We start from the raw sequence: 18,684 nt of genomic DNA, 5'->3' as shown, positions 1-18,684 counted from the left end.
TCAAAGATTGGGTACGAACCATAAAGGTGCATTATGCAACCGGGACCAAGAACGAATCTTGGGGCAACTAAAATGCCTAATACTCTTATATGTGAAGTAAAATACTCCAAAGTCACATCCGGTTGAGTCGTAACACGAGTAATCAAAGGCAAAATAAATACTGTTTCTTTCTACCTTCTAACCATGGGGGTACGATATACGACGGAATGGTGGTTGCTCACAAATAATACCCGATCACCAAGTTCAACAACCTCCATCCATTGTGGACCACCATCAAAATCGCATTCCAGTTTGAACACTCGAAATGCTTTAGTCTTTGGGTTACTCAGTGTAACTAAATGCCTTTCCAAGCATGCCCTTATGCCAAGGATTGGCTATTAAACACATTTCTTGTTTAGGCTTTTATGCAGAGTTTGCCTTATGAAAAAATCATAAATAACTCCATAGATGTAGAATCTTTTGGTAGGTGAACAAAATCACAGCCATTGTAATGCTATACTCTTGATCCATCATATTCAACGAATTTGTACCAATTGGACGTCTCCACCTGCATCAGCCACATACCAGGTCAATGAGGTCATAGTTTGAGGAGATAAGCTGCCTACATCGTACCAAAATCGGAGGAGATAAGATGATCTTGTCCAATCTTAGTCTTAGCTAGGGGGTGCCTACTCCTACCCCGACTCTGACCCTAAGACCATCTTCAATTTTTGGCCTAAAATTTAAAATTTTTAACCAAGAAAATTTAGGTTTTAACCCATAAAAAAAAATTTCGTCTCTCACCATTCTGAGCTAAAATTTTAGCCCCAGATTATTAAAAAATAATTTAGATTAATTTTTTACTTAAAGTAACTTTTTTAAAAATAAAAATTTATATAGACTATCCTAATTTAATTTTATGAACATTTTAACCTAAAATTATTTAAATTCTGACAAATACTGAAAAATCACTAACCGACACAATGAAACTCGTTAAACAATATGAAAAAATATGAAACAAATGAAAGATTTTTTTTTAATTATCTTAGCCGCTAGATTTAAATTTGGACAGTTAATTTTTTTTTTTTTTTACCGTTGAATTTTATTAAATTAGATCTTAACCGTTGGATTCAATGAATTTATAAATATAAAATAAAATAATATATGTATATGTATATATATATATATATATATATATATGGTGGGCCAGGCCACTAATCCTGGGCTAAATTTGGCTTCCATTGAGTTTTAGGTTTTAGGCTATATTTTAGCTTTGGGTTCGGTTGAGTTTTTGGGGGGAATAGAAGTGGAAATTTGAGTTTTAACCTAGGGTTGGAGAATGTCTAAACAACAAAAACAAAACGCCAAAAAAGGGTTTAGGACAAGTCCGATGTCTAAGCAGCTGGTGATCCGCCATCAGCAATTGTAGTACAAGCGTCACATTTGCGGAGTCCAAGTTTTAGGAAGGGGATCTTCGGATCACTTTCATTAAATCCACTCAATCAATGAATATGAGTCCTTGAAATTTGATCCAGCGGCTAAAAACATAAAGCCCTTTTAAAAATTATAATAACTTTAGCCGTTAAATCAAATTTCAAAGATCCGAATTTATTGATTTGGTGGATTTGATGGAAGGGATCTGCAGAAGATCCCTTTCCCAAGTTTTACACCCATTGGCAGGGTCACTAGGACCCACCTGCTCTTCACTCCTCAATTGGAAATCTGGAATTCAATTCAACCTTGTTCTAGTAGATATGGTATTATTGTCTCCTTAAAAACATTGTTAAATTCCATCTCCTAGATTTTGATTGTTCTTTTATTACGATTTTGATAACGATTTTATCCATCATAACATATGGCGGAATGGTGGTTGCTCACAAATAATACCTGATCACCAAGTTCAACAACCTCCATCCATTGTGGACCACCATCAATATCACACTCCAGTTTGAACAGTCGAAATCCTTTAGTCGTAGGTGGCTCAGTGTAACTAAAGGTCTTTCCAAGCATGACCTTATGCCATGGATCGGCTACTAAACACGTTTCTTGTTGAGGCTTGTATGCATAGTCTGCCTCATGAAAAATCATAAACAACTCCATTAGATGCAGAATCTTTTGCTAGGTGAACGAAATCACGGCCAATTTAATGTTCAGTCCTTTTCCACCTAATCCACGTAGTTCGGGATCCAGACCATTGAAATTTGATCCAATGGTTAAAAACATAATGCTCATTTAAAAGTTATAATAACTTTAACCGTTAGATCAAATTTCAAGGACACGAATTCATTGATATGATGGATTTGATGGAAGGGATCCGAAGAGGATCCCTTTCCTAAGTTTTACACCCATTGGCAAGGTCATTGGGACCCACCTCCTCTTCACTCCTCAATTGGAAATCTGGAATTCAATTCAACCTTGTTCAAGTAGATATGGAATTATTGTCTCCTTAAAAACATTGTTAAATTCCATCTCCTATTACAATTTTGATTGTTCTCTTGTAACGATTTTCTCCATTATAACACACGTGCTAACTTTTAGAGATTTTAGAACATATAATGGGAACAATATCCAAAAAACCATTTCCCACCTCCGGGCTGAGTTGCGGGTGGTTCTATCCTGGGTATCCAAAAAACCAGTAATACCTTTGCACTCCTTCTATAATAAACTTAAAGCAAGACCACCTATGAACCTCGAACCTACTTCATTAGGCTTAATCCAAAGATATTAGTATTATTTCCCCTAACTTAAGTACAATGGTGCATGTTGTGTTACAGCACAAGACCTCCGATTTTCTAAAACCCTCAAGTTTTTAGTCTAATATAGACGATCTATAAATCTAAATCCGATCACGTATGTACAATCTGTGATTAAAGTAACCATTTTTGTTCATGTAGCTTGGAAGCATCAAAATTTCGACTTTAATACACAACTGTACATGTACACTTTTTTATTTATGTCGCACAAAGATTATAAGACCGACCATGCAAATTGATGAATACTGCACATTCATCTAACTTATGAAAAGAGAGATTTGAACTCGAACGCAAGTGACATATCCCAAACCTACGACATGCTTGGGGATTCAAACCTGCGCATATATATTTTCAAAGATTTAATTCACAAAACTGTAAATTCTGAAAGTGCAAAAGAACAATATAAAGAGCAAAAGTTAATTAATTGGTGCTATGTTCAATTAATATAGCAGATGCAATCTGCGACCATATTAATTAAAGCCCAAATAATGAGGAGTAAATATTAAACGACATTGTTGTTGTAACTATTCGAGATTTATTTGTTTAATATATAGTTCTATTATATTTAATTAAAGTGCTTTGTTAAATTATGTTTTTTTTCATAAATCAATGAAACATTATTGTGACATCCCACGTCGCCCAGGGGAGTGATCCTTATATGTATATTCTCATCCCTACCTAGCACGAGGCCTTTTGGGAGCTCACTGGCTTCGGGTTTCGTAGGAATTTCGAAGTTAAGCGAGAGGGGGGCTAGAGCACTCCCATGATGGGTGACCCACTGGGAAGTTCTCGTGTGAGTTCGCAGAAACAAAACCGTGAGGGCGTGGTCGGGGTCCAAAGCGGACAATATCGTGCTACGATGGTGGAGCGGGCCCGAGAAGTGGTCCGCCCCGGGCCAGGATGTGACAATTGGTATCAGAGCCTAACCCTGGTCGTGGTGTGTCGACGAGGACGTCGGGCCCCAAAGGGGGGTGGATTGTGACATCCCACATCGTCCAGGGGAGTGATCCTTATATGTATATTCTCATCCCTACCTAGCATGAGGCCTTTTGGGAGCTCACTGACTTCGGGTTTCGTAGGAACTTCGAAGTTAAGCGAGATGGGGGCTAGAGCACTCCCATGATGGGTGACCTACTGGGAAGTTCTCGTGTGAGTTCCTAGAAACAAAACCGTGAGGGCGTGGTCGGGGCCCAAAGCGGACAATATCGTGCTACGGTGGTGGAGCGAGCCCGGAAAGTGGTTCGCCCCGGGCCGAGATGTGACAATTGGTATCAGAGCCTAACCCTGGTCGTGGTGTGCCGACGAGGACGTCGGGCCCCTAAGGGGGGTGGATTGTGACATCCCAGATCGCACAGGGGAGTGATCTTTATATGTATATTCTCATTCCTATCTAGCACGAGGCCTTTTAGAAGCTCACTGGCTTCGGGTTTCGTAGGAACTTCGAAGTTAAGCGAGAGGGAGGCTAGAGCACTCCCATGATGGGTGACCCACTGGGAAGTTCTCGTGTGAGTTCCCAGAAACAAAACCGTGAGGGCGTGGTCGGGGCCCAAAACGGACAATATCGTGCTACGGTGGTGGAGCGGACCCGGGAAGTGGTCCGCCCCGGGCCGGGATGTGACATTATAATTAAATTTTGTTTCTCAAATAAAAAGGGGTACATCTTAAAAATCTAATAAGATAACCTAATAATTATATGTACCCAAACCAATTTGTGGTGCTAGGTTCGTCTTCACTAAGATTTGAGGTGCCATGTCCGTCATCACTGAAAAGATTTATTCTTCTTGTCACTTTCCTTCATTCGTGCCTTCAAAAAGCTTTTGTGTTCGGTGATGCTTTGTCGTCAACCTTCATGAACATAGCTTTTCGATCTCTTTTATCAAGCACAAGTTCCTTGCATACTCAACTTGACTTCTATAAAATGCACCACTCTCTTTGTCAATCTCACCTCTTAGCGTCGTCTCTTTTGGAACAACGTTAGAAGCACGCTTAATAATTCAGTATTTTACAAATTTTCACAACTTTCTAACATTTGTGATTGTTGAACCTTGTGATGAATTTGGGCAAAATTAGGTACCAACTGTTTTGCTTGCATCAACTAAAACAAATAAAGTGGGAAATAATTAATTATCTCAAAAAAAAAAAAAAAAAAAAGGTAGGTGCTAATAAAAAAATTAGAAAATTGTTACCCCATCCCCAATATTTGTCTCACCTTGATAATTTTTCATCGCTTTTGTCTGAGCATCTCTATATTTGCCTAATGCAAAACTTAAATTTTTTATCATACAGTAAGTGTACTTTTCCTACGACTAGTTCCATACCGACTGCTATAATTTTCATGAAATTTCTTCCACACAAGAAAACATTTTTCAGCGATTAACCATGCAGTTTCTGGGATCACTAGTAGAAAAAAGCTCATCTATCACGGTCAATGCCCGTGATAGATTGCAATCCACCACGAGCACTGTGCTCGTTAGTAATCTGGATGTGATAAAAAGTCGTAGTTTCTACCACGGACTATGCCTTTTGTCAAATGTGAGATAAACATGGATTGTGCCATTGCTAGATTGAGATCTAACACCACATTCATTATGGCCATTGTGAATCACAAATTGACCACGGCTAATGACCGTCATAAAAAATTTTCCAAAAATAAAATAATAATAATAATAAATCATTTAATATATAAACAAATTTACTACAATACAATAATTACATAAAGAAATCACAAAATCAAATATTACAAACTGCACACTAAAGCTAACGACGAGTTGTACTAGAAATATCAAACTATCCACAAAGTATCAAATAGGCCTCCAATAACAAGAACACTTGAAGACTTCAGATTTCTTTGAACATCTCCAAACAAAGGACTTGAGAGTGAACTACTGCCCCTAATACTTGAGCCTCAGCAATTGCTGCCTCTCTCTATTTGCATGGACTTTAGCATATGGATCACAAGAAGAAAAAAAAAATATTGTACTCGTATAGGTGGAAATATACATTTGATCTCAATCAAGAAAAGTAAATAGAGTTTCTGCCTCTAAACCTTTCTACTCATGCATTCCTATGCAATTGAACTCTTGACAAAATTATAATAAGAGGAGTCCTTTGAGAAAAGATAAACACATGATTAGATTATGAACCTACTAAATAGAGCCACTGCGTATAATTCTGCAAATATATACTAGTGCAAATATATACCAATAGCATAAACAAAGATTTTTTAAATGGAAAGTTAAAAACCGACGGCTAGTGTGAATGTAAATGTACTCAGCCAGGTCGAGATGCAAATCGTCTTTTAAATGGAAAGATAAAAACCGACAGCAAGCCCTGCAAGGCCTAGGACACCTTGAACAAAATACCATGGCAACAGCCACATTGTCAGGGCACAATTCGACCCCAAAAATTTTCACACTGCTCGTTCTATGCTTGGTCATGCTTGGAGAAGGCATGCTTGCCTCCTAGTTATCAACATATCCCTTTCTCTTGCACCTTATCGTATTGAACGAAAACTAAGTAAAGCATTAATCTTTATCACATTTAGCCAAAATCGAATTGTTAAAAAACATACTTATTCATAATTTCACTTTAATTGCAGAATAATCACGGTGTCATTTCAATAAATGGAATTAAATTTTAATATCTTTACAAAGAAATCGAGAGACGTACAAATCCTGGAATTGAGGAATGGCTGGTCATCCAAGTCGAGCCGGCGACTGGGCGAGGCCATGGGGACGGCGACCGACATATCGTTCTCTAGAGAAAGCTTCCGGCGGGCTCTGCGTCAGTGATGAGTTCTTGTGTGGGTGCCGGACAGAAGACGGTTGCGATTTCGAAGAAGAGGGGCGGGGGGCTTTGGGGAGAGAAATGAATAGTTTGGAGATTTCAGAGAAACCGCCGAAGGAAGCGAATGGGTGAGACTGGGTGGGTTGGTGGTATCAGGTCTGGAATTGGTACATAGATTGGGTTTAAGATCGAGTTGGTTCTGATAACAAATTTGAGAGTCCTATTAAATAAATTAATCTACAACATTCATATATCGTGATTGATTTCAAGAAGGCGCTGTGATTAAATTAATCTACAACATTCATATATCGTGATTCATATCAAATAACTGCAACGAGCTTTACTTGAGCGTTATTATTCTAACATGTTCTATTACGGGCCGATTTTGCCCGTTGTTAAAACCATTAACTCACAACGGACTTTAAATGTCCGTGGTAATATTGGATATTCTACAACGAGTCTTTTATGTCCGTGGTGAATTAACTGTGATAAATGCGGTGCTGTCTTGTAGTGGATGGTGACAATTGACAAGGCCGAGCCCTCTCTTCTCTCTTTTTCCAACCCGAAGTGCATTGATGTGAATAAAGCAGCAGAAAATAAAAACAACAAAATAGTACATATTAAGAAGTCCTGGTTGGTCGATCAATAACGTGATTTCGTTGCACGCATGCACGTACTGCATTGATATGCCCTATCAAATCCTTAGTCCCTCGTCGTATATGTTACATAGACACCACCAACTTTGTGGTAACTTTAAATGAGTGTCATTACACCCCATTACTCTCACCCACCAACCTCCTCTCATACTTTAATTGCAAAACCTACCAAGTTGAGACATGAAAACCCTAAAACCTTCCGCTTCTCTAACACTATATAATAACACTAACACCTTCCCAATTCTAAATCATTTCATACTTTCTTGAGACCCTCATCTTTTCCCAATTCATTCTGCATCTTCACGCCTCACTCTCTCTCCCTTCTCAATTCTTCCTAACTCTCGTCCCTGCAAGGATATACCATCTTTCGAAACACAAGAGGCTTTAGCATCATTTTCCAACTATGAAAAGGTATTAGATCCCATATTTGAAATGTTGTAATTGCTTCTGTTGATTATAGACTTTATAATTTGTAATTTTATTTTAAGATTTATGTATAAGATTTGCTAGTGTGATAAGAGACTTCAAGTTGGTGAAAAACAAAGCAGAGCACAAAAATAACCAATGAAGGATTAATGGTATGCGGACTCTTTCAGGATCCTTTCTGATATGTCGACGAAAGTGGTCAGGAAGGGGAGCAATTGCTGAACCGGTGAGTTAACCAGAAATCAGATTCACCAAAGCGATGGTTTGCTTCCATATCTTTCAATGCGTATTAATTGTGCTGTTTATTTATTTTAATTATTCCAGCTGTCACAGCCATAACATCCTACATATATCACCTTCACATCATGATTCCATTTGGGATTTTGGATTTAATTATAGTAGGGATCATCCATCGATATAGGGCAAATATCACCCGAAGGTAGTCGAGTTCTTAGGAATCGAATACTTCAAGAGAAGTAATAGAGGTATTTTTATGGGCTTTAGGACTCTACTTACAAAATATCATTGACCCCGAATGCATAATTTGCCTCTTCGCCCTACTGAACTGTTCGTATTACCTGATTTCCTTTGTCTTGTTTCTGAGACATACTAAAGTTCTAATTTTTCTGGAATTTGCACTAGAAATAAATGTCGTTATTTTAGTACATATTTAGAAAATTGATTGATAGTGGCAAAAAACTTAAAAGGTTACGAATATGGATTATTTGGTCAAAAGAACAGAGATGCAAGTTGTAATTGATAGACCAAATAATCCATATTTGTAACCCTTAAGTTTTTTGCCATTATCAATCAATTTTATAAAATGTACTAAAATAACGGCATTTATTCCTAGTGCAAAGTCCAGAAAAGTTAGAACTGTAGTATGTCTCAGAAATAGGACAAAGGAAATCGGGTAATATGAACAGTTCAGTAGGGTGAAGAGGCAAATTATGCATTCGGGGTTAATGATATTCTGTAAGTAGAGTCCTAAAGCCCATATAAATACCTCTATTACTTCTCTGAAGTATTCAATTGCTAAGAACTCGACTAACTTAGGAATGATTTTTGCCCTATATCGATGGATGATCCCCACTATAATTAAATCCAAAATCACAAATAGAATCATGATACGAAGGTAATATATGTAGGATGTTATGGCTGTGATAGCTGAAATAATTAAAATAAACAGCACAATTAATACGCATTGAAAGATATGGAAGCAAACCATCTCTGTGGTGAATTTGATTTCCGGTTAACTCACCGGTTTAGCAATTGCTCCCCTTCCTGACCACTGTCGTCGACATATCAGAAAGGATCCTGAAAGAGTCCGCATACCATTAATCCTTCATTCGTTATTTTTGTGCTATGCATTTTTTTTCACCAACTTGAAGTCTCTTATCACACTAGCAAATCTTATACATAAATCTTAAAATAAAATTACAAATTATAAAGTCTCTGATCAACCGAAGCAATTACATAAAACCCTTTGGGACGCCTCAACGCACTGTCGATCATGATCAACCATCCCTCTATTGAGCCAACACAATCCATCCTATTCATTGTACAATAAAAAATTGGATTTGGCCATGATCGTAGAAATTTAGATTCTTTCCAATCACCTGGACTTAAAATGCAATGATCTCTAGTGGACATGGGATGAGAGTTTAACATAGCCATGGAACTTGATGGGGACGACGTGATTGAATATTGCTTCTAATAATTGCTTGCCATGAACGGCATACTGCAGCACATCGAAGATGATCATTCTTCTTCTTGTTGTTATTATGAAGATGATCATTCTCAACTTCCGGCCAATGAAATCGAGAATGAGCAACAAAAACACTCTTGATAGGTGGTATATGTTAATTTTCGTTTGATAATCTTTTTGTTCTCAATTTCAATTTTTGTGTTCACTTTGGTAACTACTTTTAGTTTTCAAAACATAAAAAGTTGAAAATTGAGAACCACTTTTTCGAATTTCAAAATTTAATCTTGAGTTTTTACTTTTTGATTTTTAGTTTTTACTTCAAGATTCTTAAGGGCGAACGTAATTGTCGATGCCAAGTATTTTGAATCTATATATATGTTCCAACTACTAAGTACAGTGAATTACTAATTCGTGTAATTTCAAAATTAGGGGAAAAGAAACTCATATGGTTATATATCCAAACGTTTAAGCGGGCCAAATTTTATCCTTTTGTAAGCCAGCATATGATACGCTGACAAAATGATGAATAGCATCATATTAAACTCCCGAGAAGAGGGATTGAGATTCTTTTCAGATTTTAATGTCTGGAGTCTAAAAATCAGGAGATTTGTATTGTTCAAGAGATAACAAAAGAGATCCAGGCCATTTAAGTTTTTGTGAAATAAGCTAATGGAGATCGTAAAATTAAAATTGAATGGTCAACATCTCTTAGTTTACCAACTCCTAACACAGAGATCCGGAGCAATTCCTATTCCCAACAAGTGAACATTCTCAACTGATTCTTTTGTGTGTTGGCATTTACATCTATTCTTTTCTCTTGCATTTCTCGTACTTTTTCCGCTGCAAATCTGAACAATTAGGTAGCTTTGGTATTCGAAAAGAAAAAGAAAAGATTCAGCCCACGGATAGGGCTGCACTGCCCCAAGTTTTGGCTACACAAAGACTTGAAGCTTCAATACGATTACAATATATATGTATGTATGTGTGTGTGTATGTATATAGGAAGTCAAGGAATATAAGGATCCTTACATACATGAGAAGATATGCAAGCATGAATATTTATGCCAGCCAAATGATAGTGTCAGGTACTACTACTTGATCAAATTTTAGTATTCCCTAATAATGTAAACTCAGGAATCAATGGCTGCTTTTTTTCACCCCAACTTGATCATAATTCTCAGACAACATATATATATATATATATGTATATATATAGTACGATGACATCCATATGTCTTTATCATTAACCACCCCACCCCCACCCCAAATTGTAGATTCTTGTATCCCGTCATATATAACTACATTACCTGTATTCATTACATGATTAGAGATATAAATATAAGAGGATACATTCCGATTGTGAAGATTTTTAGATACATACAAGTCTTAAGAACTTGTGTGATACGTATGCAAATTGATAAACTTTTCAAATCCATGTATGTCTACCATCAACATCACTAATATTATCTCAACTTAATCACCTATTGCTAAATGTGTTTTATAAAATAAGTCTCAGTGATATTAAGTTTGGAATCTCTCATACATTAATTGTATATTATTTTTTCATATGCATGATGTGTGATCCAATTCTCAAACAAGCCCTTGTTGAAATTAATTATTTGAATCCATTGAACATGATTTAATTAAAATATGCATCGAGATTTATTTAATTAAAAGGGATCCAAACTACAAGCCCAAAGTAGGAAGTGATTGAACAAGACGCATGGGACAAAGCCCATGGCGTCAAACTCTATAAGGAGGTGTGGCATGGGTTATCATAAATATCCATGCGTTTTCTCCTATACGCCTAATGCTATTGTGAATGCAATTAGTTTTGTACCTCAGAACGAAAAAAAAAAATAGAGAAGGAGAAAACCCTAGCAGAAAGCCTCCTAGTGTACCGCGGATTCTATTGGTCCAAGTGAGTGATCTTATTAGCACAATCAAATGGTTCTCTCCATCATCCGTCGTTCGTGTATAAGTATGGATATTCTTAAAGGCAGACCATTTGAGGAGCTTTCATTGATTAATCATGAAGATGAAAAACATAAGCACAAAAATGATCCTACGAAGTGGTGCACACATGGCTAAAGATTAAGTTTATCTCTTCACCATCTTCTTTCTTGTATTATTGAATGACAACCAAATGGATATGTAATTGAGATTACATATTATGTTTATTTATTTATTTTTCACTGTGTATTTAATTATTCGGTTAAATAAAAATCGCAATTATATGCCCAAAATCCCAATAGCCCCCTCACGAGTGTCCTCACACAAGGTCACAAGAGAAACCACTTTCCACATCAAGAACTGGTCGAGCCATATATTAAATGGATGTGTAATTGAGATTACATATGATGTTTATTTATTTATTTTTCAATGTGTATTTAATTATTCGGTTAAATAAAAATTGCAATTATATGCCCAAAATCCCAATAGCCCCCTCACGAGTGTCCTCACACAAGGTCACAAGAGAAACCATTTTCCACATCAAGAACTGGTCGAGCCATATATTATACCGGAACCAACATCAATCTTTTGGAAGGCCCAACTAGTGTTCAGTCATTGAAGTCAACGCCAATTTTTTTTAGGCCAAATTGTTCAGTCAATACTCTTTAAATTGGAGTTAACACAACCTTTTGAAGGCTCATGACTTGTCAAGAGAAGATTTTCTTGGCTGATAACGTAGCAAAGATTTTGAAGGCATCAAATCCTAAAATCTATCTGAATCGAGGCATCAAAACCTCAATCAGACTATATTTGCCATCGCTACTTCTATTGAATTAGAAGCTGATTCTTGTGAGAGTGCGTTATATCCAAATGATGTTAACTTAATTGCTTTATATCCCTCTAAATTTACTCCTCTCCTCTCTTTTTTAACTTTCCTCTTTTTTTTATTTTTTTATTTTTTTATTTTTTTATTTTTTTATTTTTTTATTTTTTATTTATAAAGAATTCAACACAAAGTGTTAACATAGGTTAATCGCAAGCGTCCAAATAGAATGGGACTAAATGAAAAGAAAAATGGAAGAGTAGAGAATCGGATCTATTCATATGTGTGCGTGTGTGTGTGTGTGTGTGTGTGTGTGTGTGTGTGTGTGTGTTTGTTTAACCTAGACTCCTAGTGCATGCCTTGTTGCGTTGCCTCCCACTTCTGTCGTTTTAGTAACTACGTACGCTAATGCGTCAGATTTGGGCAGCATTCCATGCGGTAGGAATCCCCACATGACGTTCTAATTAACAACTAATTCTTTAATTAAGGCCTAAAGGCAGGGAATCACCTTGCAGCCAAACTCATGAATTGAAGGATCATTAATTTGTTTTTGTTTAATATGGTTAATTTAAATCGAAAAATTCTTATATGGCGTCAATGTGTCCTTGTATCGGTATCTCCACTGGATGGCACTAAATCCTCCATGACATTGATAGAACCTATATCATTTATAATGTTCATTGATAAATTTAGATGGTCCACCCTCATCTTACAATAATCCATATGCCATTTGGAAATTAACATTATAGGGAAGCCATAGTCACCCTCCCCTACCATCGATTTATAGTTATATGAGTTGTATGCATATATATATATATATATATATATATATATATATTTGTGTGTGTGTGTGTGTGTTTTTATGTAATTAGTTGTACTCAGGTGTTAAGTAACGTCAACGAATTGTGAAAACATGCAAAAGCAAAAGAAAAAACTGGTGTAAGCAGACCATAAGACCAACTTCAATAGTTTACTTAAAGCTTAAAATTTGCAGTTGTAGTGGCATAGAATACATAAAAAATCTCACTTTTAAAAAATTCTTCTTAGCATTTCTCACTTTTCAGATGTTAACAATATGTATTTCTATATGCTTTCCACAGAGTAATTTAGTATGAGCTCTTTGGATTGTTTGCCAATTTTGTGCCACCAGTAATACTAATCAAGTCCAATGATTGGCACAAAGGTATTGCATCAGCCCACTTTTCTCCTTCTTAATTTTCTTTTTCACCCTCACATATTCACATACGTCTGAACCTAGCTTTGGTCACGAATTTACTCATGCCTCGTTATGTTTTGAGTGGGTGGCATATGGTTAATACGTCTCACTTCTAATTCATAACCATAACATAAAAGGGAAAGAATCACAGGAAGAAGAAATAAAAGGAGAAGTTTTGAAAGGAAGAAATCTCCTATATATTTGATAGTTGTTTTTAGGCTTTTTAGCCAAAATTATCATTAAGATATGCATAACTCTTCACTATGGTCCCTGAAATTTAAAACCAATAGAATTAGTCCCTGAGTTTGTCCACCATCAATCATTTTGGCCATTGCATGAAAAATCTCCATTAAATAAGGCTAAAATGACAAAAGTACCCTCAATTTTTGTCAAATCATTTGGCCCATAGTTTATTAAATTGAGGGTATTTTTGTCATTTTGATCCTTATTCAATATAATTTTTCATGGAAGGACCAAAATGATTGATGGTGAACAAACTCAAGGATCACTTCTATTGATTTCAAATCTCAAGGACCAAAGTGATGTGTTATGCAAATCTCAGGGGCTATTTTAGCTAAAAAGCTATGTTTTTATCATGGATAATGATTGTGTCGCACACTTTAACATCATGTAAAGATTATATCTGCAAAAAATCAATCAATTTGGATTTCGTTAATCATTCATATGCGTTAGGTTTTAATAACAAGTAGTATCCTTAGAAAGAACCCTACATTTGTTTTATGCATATATATGGCTAAACGATCTCTAAATTAAATGATTTTTTGCACATATGATCTTTAGATAATATTAAAGTGAATGAGTTCAAATTATGATGTTCAAACAGTAACAATTCATTAATCGTAATTGAGGGGACAATCAAGTCCCCTATGAGAGTACACAAACATTATCTTTTTGTTATTCCAACTGAATGAATTTAATTTAAAACAATAATATAAGGTCCTTATATACCCTTTTCCAACAATGCTTAACATTTAAGCTAATAGGTGCTGACATGGCACTTGGTGACTTATGGTTAATACTACTATAAGTTAATAAAAAGAGTAATGCTTTTGCTAGGCACACTAAAAAAAAATGTTAAGAGAGATTATATACGTATACCACATGATGTGGCAAATTAATGATATATATATGATTAACTTTTATATAAGATAAGTTTATTAATTGATGTGGTATGCATATATTACTTGTCACATCATGTAGTACACAAAGGTGATACAAAATGTGATTTCTTTAGCCTTTTTCTCATAAAAAACAAGTACATACTAATAATTTGGATGAAATAATAACCAACATGATGATATTCCATCCAAAGCAAACAATATGTCACTAACGTGGACCTCGCTGGGCGAAATTTTAAAAAAAAAAAAAAAAAAAAAAAAAAGCTGACTCAGTGAACCTCGTTGGAAAACTGCATGGTTCTGCCACCAAAAAATGGCAATCACAATTGTCTGTTAGGGTGAGAGATCCCTAAATATCCATTTGAAAAAAGAGATGAATAGATAGGGCGGAGCCAGCTGAAGGAGGTGAAGGAAGGAAGAAGCCAGCTGAAGGAAGGAGCTAAGATTCAAAATGCAGTAATTGATCTTCATTCAAAGTGAGCAGGTTGAAAGCTGTTGAGGTGATGGCAAGAATAGGTCCAAGCATTCCTCTTTTGGGCTCCTATGTTCCATGCTTTACAGATACCCAACAATAAAATCCTATCTAGTGGGGGTTACGTAGAAATATTTGACAAACACAGGATTGGTTGAAGAATATTTGTACTCATCGCTTATTTATAACTGTTGAATTAGTTTAAATTTTGAGATTTGTGTGGTGGATGAACACAAATTTTAAAATTTAACCGCATTCAATAATAACAAATATGATGGTGAACATTACCATCACTTAAAAATAATGAGTAAAAATATACATCCACTCGTTGAAACAATGACATAAATAAGTTAGGAAGTTGACTCTCTTCAAAGAAAAAAAGAAAAAGAAAAAAAGGGGTTTAGGGAGTTGCCTCATCGTCTCCTTTCCCACGCATCATATTACCCATGCAAATTAAAATGGAGGTGGTAGACTTTCACTAGTGGGATCATTATCTAATTAAGAATCTTAAAATTTGGAATCCAACAGCCTAATGAGATTCCCATGCATAGGGTACTCCCATTTGTTTAAGATTCCCTTCTTTTGTTCTTATTCAGAGAATTTGCAAAAGGATATAATTCGAAGGGTGAATATTATTGTTTCATCCTCCTCCTATAATTCCTTTCATATTTTGATTCTTCTGGTGTTTTGCTTCTTGAATCGTTAATCGGTTGTTTCGGTGGAATTTGTTTCTCTTTAGTTATTGGGATGGTTAAGAAATTCCATTCCACGGGATTTCAGTTTTTTGGGTTTGGCATATATGCATGCTGAAAAAATTATTGCAATGCAATGACAAGTGGTCAAATAATTGTCAAAAGTTGGTCGGTTGTCGCTTTAATGCTACTTATCACTTAATATCTGTTATATTTAATTGTTGTAATGTTAGATCATTTATTTTCAATTATCAAATGCTATATACTATTAAAGAAAAATTGTATTAAGCGAGAGAATTATAATAAGAATTTGGCCACGAAAAATTTGTGACGTGTCCCCAAAACGTTACTATCAATCTTCCAACAAGTTCCGCTAACGTCGGACACTCAGCCTATAAATAACAGCAGCTCACTCCCAACGCTCAACACTCAAGAGAGAGCCTCTCATTCACACCCACCGTTTGGGTTCTCACTCTCTCTCTACTTTCTCACTCGTCAATGGCGCTCCGTCAAGCGCTCATTTGGCGCCACCAGAGTATCCCTAGCGCCACCACCGTCGTCGGTTATGGCAGATCACCAAACCATCGTGCCTCTGAATGCCGCCCAGGTGAATTACCACAGGGAGTATCTGACCTCGACGGACACCCCCCCGGAAAGGATTTTTCCGCCAATTCCTCCACCGCCAGTCGGCATCGAAGCTCCCGGAATTCCTGACTGTTCTGGTTGGGGAGAAGCTCCGGGAAAAGCTGAGAGGCATCAACATTAGCGGTGATCAGCTCTACTCGGCGGTCTCTGCCTTCCGCCTCTAGATCGAAAACCCACCTCCGAGCTTCCGTTTGGAATCTCGGTCCGCAATGCGAAGAAGATTCTGAGGCTTTCTCAGGTGGAGAAGCTGAGAGAGATTCAAGAAACTTCCATTTCGCGATCATAGTTCGTTCGAATCTGCAGCGAAGGATGCGAGCGCGAAGAGCAAGGTGCTAAGTTCGCGAAGATGATGGACGAGTCCGCAAACGTTATTGTTTTGGGAAACGTAGTGTTTCTCCGGCTGGAGTAGGTAACTTCTTATTCTTTCCCACTTTTATGTAGATTCTGTTTCTGTTGTTGTTTGTGATCTGGTAAAATTACGGAATTGACCTTGAGGTCTTGGGTTGAAGAAAACTTTATTATCCTTGGTCGTTTGACATGTATTGAAGACGTTTACATGTAACGAGAGCATCATCGTTGACTTTGGGATCTAGAAAATAAGACACATCAAGTATTTTGATCCTGTAATACAATGACATGTAAAACTGTGTGATTTGTTTGTTATATCACCTCATTGCAGAAAAGTCGTTCTCGTTTTTGTAATGCCTGACAAACCTTTGTCTAATTTTTTTTTACAGGTGGCTAAATCGATGGAGAGCATAATCTCACAATCCATGCTCATCCCGAACGATCCAAGAACAAAAGAGCTGCACCGGATGGAAACTCAGAAGATGTTAATTGACCAAAAAGCCGGGGCCGTGGTACGAGGGGAGCTCTACTGTGGGCTGGGTTTTTTGTTATTTCAAACGATCGGGGCCGTGAGGCTCACTTTCTGGGAGCTGACCTGGGATGTCATGGCGCCCATTTGCTTCTTCGTCACCTCCGTCCACTTTTAAGTTATTTATCATTATTAATCAATTTTATTAAATGTACTAAATAACAGAATTTATTCCTAACTAAAGTCCAAAAAAAATTAGGGCTCTAGTATGTTTCAGAAATAGGATTAAAGAAATCAAATAATACGAACACTTACGTAGGATGAAGAGCCATATTATATATTTAGGGTTGATGATGTTATGCAAATACAGTCCTAAAACCCATAAAAATACTTACATTAATTCCCTAACGTATCCAATTTTATCGTCATTGTCAGGAATTGAACCAGATTACTAGGGTGACAGGCAGAAATACTTACCACTATACTACAACGACTTTATTGAAAAATTTGTACGTCTAATTTAAGTACGTCTAAAATACTGTCACTTTAAGTCCATGACTTCATTTTATATTTTATATATTTAACTACATGCAGAGCTGATGGAAGCTTTAAAAATCGGAGATAATCGACCCCATGATATCATCGTTTAGGATAGGTGCATTTTAACAGTTTAATTATTGAGTTAATTTAATGGTGCTTAATTTCAAATACACCTATTGAGAATTCTTGTGTTTTCACAAAACTTCCTAGATTTTTTAAACTACACAAAACCCTTTCAATTACACAAGACCTGTAACATCAAAAGAAATGTTTCACTATGTCGGGAAGTCCGGTATAGAACTCAGTATACCAAATGTAAAAACATAATTAATTGGAAACTTGAAAAAAAAATATTTTCAACTAATTGTATTAAACTAAAAATTCCTTTAACATACGTGCAGAATAAGTCAAAATTACAAAAACACCCTCGCAGAATTCAACTAGTGGTTAGTTACAAATTTTGATTAAATCAAGTAAAATCCCAAAACTACTCGGCCAAACCCTAACAATCCACGCAAGAAGTGGAAATTTGAGTTTTAGCTCTGATCATCTCTGTATTGTAATTTTTTTTTGGGTTTTTTTGGGGGGGGTGGGGGTTGGGGAAGAAATGGAAATTTGAGTTTTAGCCCAGGGTTGGAGAAGGCCTAAACCCAGCAAACTCCCAACAAGCAGTTGTAGTGGTTCCAGAGTTGCACAATTAAAACCCCAACCTACCACACGTTACTATTCGGGAGAAACCCACCCAACTTCATGTACCTAGGGATGACAATTCTAACCGTTAAACTCGATAACCGTCCGAATGGTTATGGTTTTGGATATGGTTATAGGGGTTCCCAATCCATATCCGTGCCCGAATCCAAACCGAATAATATATAATATAATTATATATAATATTTAAGTATTATATAATATATGTATATTCATTATTCACCGAATCCATTACCTTGATAATATAAAAATTGCATTGTGTGAGTTGCATTTTATGGCAAAGTCAATAGTTTTGATATGAATCAAAATCTATGAGAATTTAATGGTATTTATGGGCGATATCAAAGATAACCAACATTATCAATGTTTAG

At 36.3% G+C, this 18,684-nt stretch overlaps 1 long non-coding RNA gene and 1 pseudogene across 1 annotated transcript; one reads left to right on the top strand and one right to left on the bottom strand.

Annotated features, from left to right (window-relative positions):
* Window positions 1-5,846: 5,846 nt before the first annotated feature.
* On the bottom strand, window positions 5,847-6,750 carry LOC125479126. Its single transcript, XR_007259825.1, has 2 exons — window positions 6,402-6,750; window positions 5,847-6,224 (listed from the first exon to the last, which is right to left on the bottom strand). It is a non-coding gene; the product is annotated as an uncharacterized LOC125479126 (long non-coding RNA).
* Window positions 6,751-14,312: 7,562 nt separating this feature from the next.
* On the top strand, window positions 14,313-17,243 carry LOC125479113 (annotated as a pseudogene).
* The last annotated feature ends 1,441 nt before the right edge of the window (window positions 17,244-18,684 follow it).

The sequence above is a fragment of a genome, unplaced genomic scaffold (assembly GCF_019419815.1).
Source record: "Pyrus x bretschneideri cultivar Hongxiangsu unplaced genomic scaffold, Pyrus_bretschneideri_v1 Contig28, whole genome shotgun sequence".
Taxonomy (NCBI): Eukaryota; Viridiplantae; Streptophyta; class Magnoliopsida; order Rosales; family Rosaceae; genus Pyrus; species Pyrus x bretschneideri.
Note: the sequence above shows the minus strand (reverse complement) of the source record. Positions and strands in the feature narration are given on the sequence as shown.